At 36.3% G+C, this 9,228-nt stretch overlaps 1 pseudogene; it reads left to right on the top strand.

Moving 5' to 3' along the window:
* Window positions 1-7,736: 7,736 nt before the first annotated feature.
* On the top strand, window positions 7,737-8,814 carry LOC101560904 (annotated as a pseudogene).
* The last annotated feature ends 414 nt before the right edge of the window (window positions 8,815-9,228 follow it).

Genomic DNA, 9,228 nt, shown 5'->3' on the forward strand with positions numbered 1-9,228 from the left:
TAGTTGCACTATGTTTTATATTCTATTTATTTATTATTAATTTTAATGAGAAAGAAATCACAGTAAGACAATTTCAAAACAGGTTAATAGGATAGTTACAATAATCAACACATTGTATATTGTCTTCCTAGTAGTTATTCATAGTAAAATATGCAGACATGATATCTGTCAAAAGATCTACAACCTGCTGTACATGGTTACAGTGTAAATTCTAAGGGGATTTGACTGACCTTGTCAGATACAAAAGTTATATTTTCATTTATATAGGTCTTGCTTTAACTTGGCCTTTTTTATTTAATATAAATTTTATTTTTTAAATTAAGTTAAATTCATTTTAACTGATACAAAAATTTCCATATTAATGGAATAGTACAATTTTGTTTTATTTTTTTTTTAATTTCATTGAGAAACAAATGGCAATGAGACAGTTTCAAAACTGATTAGTAGGACAGTTTCAATAATTAATGCATTGCATATTGTTGTCTTCATAGTGGTTATTCATAGTACAAGATGCAGACATGATATCCTGTCTAAACACTATTAGTACAAATATTTCTTCTCATGAATTAAGAGAAAGTAGCTGTATATCTATCCTAACTACTTTGTATATGTAGATACAAATGGTCCTTCATTTGTATCCCCTTTTTGTGTTTAGTTTTGTCAGAGATGGGTATTCCATTGCCATTCAAATATTGTAGGTGCATGAATTCAGCAAAAAAATCCAATATAGTTCAGTAGTCCATAATGGTAGTGGGTTATCTGTAGGACTGGCAATGTTAAAAGTTGTTGACTTGAGACTTTTACAGTTCAGTATATTAATACGGCTTTATTTTTTGTACCTCATTTTTATACTTTTCTGCTGGGTGGTTGAGACTAAGATAAAGCAAGACTTATATAACAAGAATTGCAACTTTTGTACCTGCCAAGGTCAGTCAAATCCCTTCAGGATTTACCCTGAAACCCTGTACAGCAGTTTGCAGATCCTTTGTCAGTGTCAGTCATGTGGATGAGTCACAGCCATTGCTTGACCAATTTGCTCTCCATGAAATTCTGAGAGAATTTTTTTCTCTCCGTATAACTCTCCTTAGGCACACTCTACATCATGAATCACTTTCCTCTGTGGCCCTATAATCCCCTTGATCAGAAAATTTGGGACACAGCTGAGTTACAGGATGTTACAGTACAGGTTCTCCTAAACCTGAGTCCTCACTGAACCAGGGATTAAACTCAGGCCCTTTTGCTTGCCAGGGAAGCGCTTATTCTACTGAGCCTGCTCCCCTGCCCCAGTTTTGATATTTTGGACATTTCAAAAATTCTACGTCCTTCAACATAAAGTCATACCTACTTTGTATCACTTCAGGTAATGGCTTCACAGAGATATAAAATAAAAAAACAGAGTTTTTTCTTCTGTATTTTAGGGACTACGGGGTCTCACTACGTAGATCAGACTCTTAGTGATCCTCCTGTTTTCAGGCTCTCAAGGGCTGGGATTGCAGGCGAGTGCCACTATGCCCAGTCTTTATCACCCTCTCAGTGTGCCCCGGGGGCGGGGCTGGCACAGCACGCAGGGTATCGAACCTACCCCCTGCACTCTGCTTAAGCAGACACTTTAGTCCTTAAGTTATCAGACCAGCCCAGAAAATAGAGTTTTTATGGGTAGTTGACCAAAAATCAAGGACTCTACTGAGAACTGAAGAAATTGACTTCATTAAAGTATATGATGATATACACTTATGTCAAATAATTTTAAGTCTGTTTAATAATGATGGTTTTAATAATTTAAATGAGCTATATTCTTCCTTTGTCCAAATTTTTATATAATGGAATTGTGGTTGGTTTATTAAGTTGTTCATGATTTATGATCTTACTCCAAAATCTTGACTTGGAAGACAAATTTGAAATACTTGTAGGAAAATGAGTACACTTGAAAATACAATGTTAAATAAACAAATCATGCCTGGTTTATTAAATACTAAAATGTGTATTAAATGCTTTATGATTATCTCATTTGAGTTATCCATAGTATAAATAAAGCACATAGTAATGGACTGAAGAAACTGTAAAATAGACCCTTTGCAAATTGGAAGAGAAACAAGGGATTAAGGGAGAGAGTCGAGTATTTAACTCAGCCCCACAGCCCCTGCCTGGCAAGTGTGAGGTCCTGAGATTGATTCTTGGTATGAAAAGAAATGAAATGTCAAGGATGAGTTGGGGGGAAGGGAAATATAAAGGTTTAAAATGTGTCATGTACAAGTACCAACTACGCATAGTGAAGGCAATCATTATATGTCCTGAGTATGAATTTAAAAAATGATAATAAATGGGGAGGAGAAGATGGATTGAACAGAGGAGAGGGGATTAGGAATAAAAAAAAAATCAAAGTACTTATGTATGGGTAAAAATTCTGTATGATGTATACGATCACTATGTTTACCTAAAATGTACCTATGAACTTAATAAAAATGATAATAATGAAAATTAGAAAAGAAATCTACAGGTAGAGAGAGGGAGGTGCATGGGAAGGGGAAATATAAAAAGAATAATGGTATGTTAAGTACATGTGTGAATGAACATAGATGAATAGAAATGTCATGTACTGGAAGCATGTACTAATAGAATAATAAAAAAAAGCTTGCCTCTCGGATGCAGTCTATACACTCTGCAAAACATTGTAACACAGCTATTGTCTAAGGTCAAGAGAAATTTGGCATTGGGATAGCGGTAAGGGAGATATGTAAACCTGAGAGTGGTAAGTATTGTGACATAATTCAAAGCAGTGCACTTTCTGTTCTTTAGAGAGTAATACTACAATATTTATATTTATCAATGCCTCATATTTTAAACTTTATGGAGTTAATGGATAAGTGTCATATTTTACTAATGGAATTAAATGAACAACAAATAATAGCTTTACTTTATAGTGCCAAATAGATTTTAAGTGTTGTACACATTACTTTGTTTATCATGGAAACAACTTTTCTTTTTGGTACCAGGGATCAGTCTCCGGCCCTTGTGCTTGCAGGCAGGTGCTTACACCATTGAGCTATCTCCCTAGCCCTAACCTCTAAACACTTTTATCATCCTCACTTTAGAGGTCAACTGTCTAATGACTGAAGCAGTTCCATAATCTTCCAGGTCAGAAGCAGAACTAAAGTTCAAAACAGGAAATCTTTCTGGGATACCACTGTCAGCCACTCTGCTATACTCTTGTTCTTTTTTTTTTTTTGGTACTAGGGATCAGACTCAGGACTTTTGCTTGCCAGACAAGTGCTTGTACCACTGAGCTACCCCCCACTCTGCCTCCCTTTGTGTTTTCTGATAACTGCCCTGTTGCTGACACTGTGATGGAGCTTGCTGAAACCTGCTGATTCACGTGATTGTATGTCTACGACTACTGTAGTCAGGGAGAAACATTGACATTTTAGAAACTGTGACTCTTTAAGCAACTGTTGTGGTTCTGATATTATTTACTTTAGTTAGAATAGAATACACCTTGGTTTTATTTTTTGTTCTAAAATAAGAGCATAGTCCATAAAAGTTAATTTTAGAAACTCCAGCAATAAAACTTCAAGTCAAAATTTTCTTTTCTATCTCAGAATATGATGTATACACATAGAAAATGTTTTCTTTTTCAGTTAACTGGAATGACATTTTTCTCTTTCCAATATCATTTCCTTAATACGTATCTGATACAGAAAATTTTATTAATATGTGTCTGACATATAAAATTGGACATTTAAAATATACAATTGAATATGTTTACATACACATATCACCACAATTGCCACAGTACAGACAATGAACGCACCTCACTACTTGCAAAATTTCTTCAGGACCCTTTGTAACCCTTCCCTCTAACCCTTCCCTATTATCTCTGGAAACATCTGTTTCATATTGCTGTAGTGTCTTTGCATTTTTATTAACTTACTTTAAATGTCATATAGCAATGAAGACTTTTTGGTTGGGGTATTTTTATGCAATATAATTATTTTGAGATTCAAGATATTGATTTATGTATCAATAAGCCATTCCTCTTTACTGCTGAGTTCTAGTGCTTTTACGGATATATAACAGTGTATTTTTTTACTTTTTAATTATTTTTATTAGTATATACTTGTGTATACATGCATTTATTTCAGAAAATTTATATATATATAATCTATAAAATCTTCTTTTCTCTACCCTTTCCTTTTCTCCATTCTGTGAATCCCTTTTTATCATTTCTGAAAAAAAAGCAACAAGTGTGACTGCCTAGATTATCATCTGTCATTTATTTTCCTCTTTCAGTTGTTTCTATTTTGGGATTCTCATGTAAGAGAAACCTGTGTTAGTGAATTACCTCTTGTGAATATTGTGTTTTTCCTAGCTCTTGGCTATTGCAAATGTAACTACTACAAACATGAATGTATTAATTTAGACAGATAATAATATCTTAGATTACCATGTAAAAATCAATGGCTGGATCATATGGCAGGCACATAACTAATTTTTTAGAAACTCAAGCTATTTTCCAAAGTGGTTGTACCATTGTATTCACAAGTGAATGAGAATTCCAGTTTCTTCAAATCCTGACACTACATATATTCTGTCTTTAGTCTTCTAAGTGTATATTGGTGCTACCTGATGATTCTGCACTTAAGTGTTAGTAAGAGAGAACACTATGTTCTGAATAGGTAATAAATTTCCACTGAGCTCAGAGTGTAAGAGCAGTGTAAAACAGACTGGAATTACAAAAGTTAGGTGAAGAATATTTGCACAATGCAGAAGTCCCTTTTTCCTTTTGAGTCAGTTATAGAGGGGGAGATGGAATGTTAGATTTTAAAAGTAATTTTTGAAGGATACAATGGATTTAGATTACATACTAACTTAAGTTTCACATATAGTAACAGATCAAATATTTGACTTGACTGTATTTTCTAGCAAACACAACACCAAACCAAACCAAAGCAGATACTGTGGCGTATAATAACATTAAATTGCCCAAAGTTGTACAGAATTAGTAAAATTATGACTAAATTAGTAATAGAATATAGTTTTCATAGCTTTAAAGCTAGTGTCATGTTACTTCTCAAATGTTGATGTACTGCAAGCATTAGTTTGGATGCAGTTAGATAGAAACTTCTTCTTTAAGAAGTGACGGGAAGTGCTTATGGTGTCTTCTAAGATGTGGCAAAGTCTACTTGAGCTTGTAATATTCATTTATAGCATTAAGGTAAATCTCTTTTATCTTTGATGTAAAAATAATCCTGCATGTAAGAAGGCACTTCAGAAAGAAATATATGAAAATATGACACTAAATTATACAAGAAGAAAACAGGGAAAAATGTGAAGAATGAACAAGACCTGCAAAATTTCTGTGCAGTGAAGCATCCTGCAAGCAGAAACAATTAATAATAACTGCAGAGCTAGTTTTATGTCTGCAGCACAGAAACGAGAACTAGGGAGCTTCTTCTAAATGAATGAATAGAAAATGTGAAACTAAATCTTAAGAACAAAAAGTTAGAAGTCGAACAACCTATCATTCACTAGATGTCAAAAGGCAGGAGAGTGACAGTAAGAAAGAATCTAAGAAATAAAGATTGTATAAAACTTTCCATGTGAGAGGCAAGAAGTATATGAAGTTTTTTTGAAGAACTAAACAAATAATGCAAATACAAGGTTATCAAAATGGATGTAACTTGCAGACATTTGAAAAAATCATGTAGGGAAATGACTTATTCATGAAAAATTTGTGTTTGAGTCATTTTACGGAAGAGGGTTTGGATTTGTTTAACTCAGGAAATATTATAAAATACATGATATTTATTGTGGAAGACTTACCAGTTTTTCATTGCCCAACACACAAGTTAGAGGTTGTGAAGTTTAATTTGATTCACAATTTCTGGGGATTTAGTTCCTGGCCTCTGGCTCTGAGGCTGGGGAACGTCATGGAGAGCGTTTGTTATGCTTGTGACAGAACAAAGATGCTAAGGTTATGGAGGGCAGATAGCAGAGTAGGGGAGTAGCATAAGAGGAAAGGGCTGAGCACCAGGTCCGGGAAGCAACTGAGGTCACGCCTGCCCGCCCAGACACGCCCAGAAGTGTGCTCCTTCAACCACTGACCAGTCAAGTTGATACAATCAAGCTTAATGGTCATGGAAGATACGTGATCACAAGCACAACTGAAGAAAGAATACAATCATTTTTATAATATTTTATCCTTTTAAAAGAGTTTAAAAGTGTCACTAAATGATTTATTGACGGTATTTACAATAATGGACCAAATTTATGAAAAGAAAAATAAAGCTACTAATGTCCTACATGTCAAAAAGACTAGATATAGATATTTAGGATAGGGAAAAAATTCTGGATAGTACTTTGCATGGAAAAGTTATTTCTGTCATAGTGAGTAGCTTTAAGAGGTAGTAACTCATGTCATAAAATAGATCTTTTTTTTTTTTTAATCACTTCTATCTGAGGTCCAAAGCAAATTAAAAGAAAGCAGAGAAGTTGAAAATAATTATTGCCCTTCGCATATCATTAACCTTTCAGGCTTCCTATATTTATGGGAATTTGTTTTCAATAGCGGGTTGTTTAGATTCCAACTAGTTCATGCTTTCTTACAGCTGGAGTGGCACGGATATTTTTTTTTTTTTTTCTAGTATCAGACCAAATACTGGAGCAAAGGTTTGCATTTATTATTGTATCACAAGAAGATTCAATATGAGCCACTGCCTTAGCCTACTGGCGAGGCTATTAACTGAGTCCTTCGAATTGTCGAGAATGTTGATAGTGTGGTCGCTTTGATGCACTGTGGCTCTCCTCATGCAGAGCCGAGTGTGCCGCTGATTGGTGCTGGCCCAGCTCCTTCACAAAGCACAGAGTCTTTCATTCTCTTTTGACTTTGCCTCTCATCCTCGTAATTAAGAATCCTTTGATTTTTGTTTGGCATCTCATCATCTACAGAGAAGGCGGGCAAGCCCAGAAAACTGGCGCTTTCACAGTTTCACAGGGTCCTTGATTAAACTCTGTTTAATGCTGAGAATCTTAATCAAGGTAATTATCGGAGCGAGGGTGTCTGCGTCTGCGCTCTCCCTCTGTGGATTCCTCCAACAGCTGGAAGGGGCTTGGAATGTGGCAACTCTCCACAGTTGGCCCACTGTGGAGGAGCACTACCAGCATGGGGCTCCGAACACAGTCCTGAGCGTAAGATGACAGTGGCTTGTTTTTAAAACCTTCTAAATATGTACAAAACACCTTTCTTATTTGGTGCCAAAAGACTAGTTTAGCTAATTTGCAAAAATGCTGAATTCAGTCTTTTAATAAATTTTTCCATAACTCTTATAATTTTCACTGCAAAGTGAGCTAATTATCTTGAGCACACCTTGCTACCTTTCATAAAGTACAACAGGAAAATTCAACCAAGAGAAAGACCAGAGGTCCTATTCAATTTATGCATCAATGTTTTCACGGCATCTAGGTTTACTAGATGATAAATATTTTAATTTGGCTAATGAGATAATATTGGTAGATAACACAAATAAGAATAATAATAACAGAAAATGCTGGTTCCTGGAAAAAAAGTTCAAATGATTAAAATAATTTTGAGAAATAATGTTACCTATAACTACCACCCTTAGCATTTTGCTGCACTGTATTGTCTTGTCCAAGAAGGTTCATCTGGGGTTCGTAGTATACAGATTTACTTAAACATAATTCAGACTTGATCAAAGAGGAACAGCATTCAGAACAGAGCACTTTGCTCCTCTCTCAGGATGAATAGAGAGCAGAAATGCTATGTTTAAGATCAAGAAATGCAGAATTTCATCCAGCATTTCTCTCAGATTGTCAGGGTGCTGACTGACGATGACACAAGACACTCAGAAATAAGAGATGCCATTGCTTGGCTCAAGGGGGTCCTAGAGTACAATGCATCGGAGACAAATACAGCCGGGTTTGATGGTGTTGGTAGCATTCCTGGAGGTGGCGGAGCCAGGGAAACAGGACACAGACAGTCTGCAGCAGGCACTGACTGTGGGCTGGCGTGTGGAACTGCTGCAAGCTTTCTTCCTGATGACAGATGATATAATAGACTCATCCCTTACACAGAGAGGACAGGTCTGCTGGTATCAGAAGCCAGGAATAGGTTTGGATGCTGTCAATGATGCTCTTCTTCTGGAAGCCTGTATCTACCACCTGCTTAAGTTCCACTGCTGGGAGTAGCCCTACTACCTCAACCTGCTTGAGCTCTTCCTACAGACTGCCTATCAGACAGAGGTCAGGCAGTCTCTGGATGTCACTACAGCCCCCCAGGACCATGTGGATCTCAGCAAATACACTGAAAAGAGGTACAAATCTATTGTCAAGCATAAGACAGCTTTCTATTCCTTCTACCTACCTGTTGCTGCCTCCATGTACATGGCCAGCATTGACAGGGAGAAAGAGCATAGTAATGCCAGGAGGATCCTGGTGGAGATAGATGAGCTCTTCCAGATACAGGATGATTACCTTGAACTCTATGGGGACCCCAGTGTGATGGGAAAGATTGGTACTGACATCCAGGATAATAAATGCAGCTGACTGGTGGTTCAGTGTCTGCAGTGAGCCACTCCAGAGCAGCACCAGATCTTGTGGAAGAATTATGGATACAAAGACACGGGCAAAGCAGCCAGGGTGAAGGCATTGTACGAGGAGCTGGGTCTGCCAGCTGGGTTTTCCCAGTATGAGGAAGACAGCTGCAACCACATCATGAACCTCATCCAGCAGGATGCTGCACCACTCGCCCCAACCACTTTCCTAGCACTGACAAACAAACTCTACAAATGGAAGAAGTGACCTAGAGACTACAAGGGCAGGGAGGGGCTCAGTAAATTATCGTGTAATTCTAAATAAAAAAAAATCCACTTTCCTTTGGATTCATATCTCACGAATGAATGGATCAGACCTATGATATAGCTCTCTTTTTTGATTTCTTTCTGTCAAGAATTTTAGTTAGTGGCTAAAAGAAAGATGAGACTCTGAGCCATGACATTTCAGGAGAGGGAGACATCAGAGAGGTTCCAAGCTGGAATTCATACACTTAGCATTTTTTAAACTTGTTAAAATCTCCCATAACAATGCAACATCTTGTGAATAATTGCAGATATTTTTCCTTAATTTTAATGTTTTTCTACAAGTTTTATAAAGAAGTTGAAAATAAGATATTTTATTTTACAGCAGTGCAATTATAATATTGTAAAGTTAATTTTA

The sequence above is a fragment of the Octodon degus genome, unplaced genomic scaffold, assembly GCF_000260255.1.
Source record: "Octodon degus isolate 3935 unplaced genomic scaffold, OctDeg1.0 scaffold00099, whole genome shotgun sequence".
Classification (NCBI taxonomy): Eukaryota; Metazoa; Chordata; class Mammalia; order Rodentia; family Octodontidae; genus Octodon; species Octodon degus.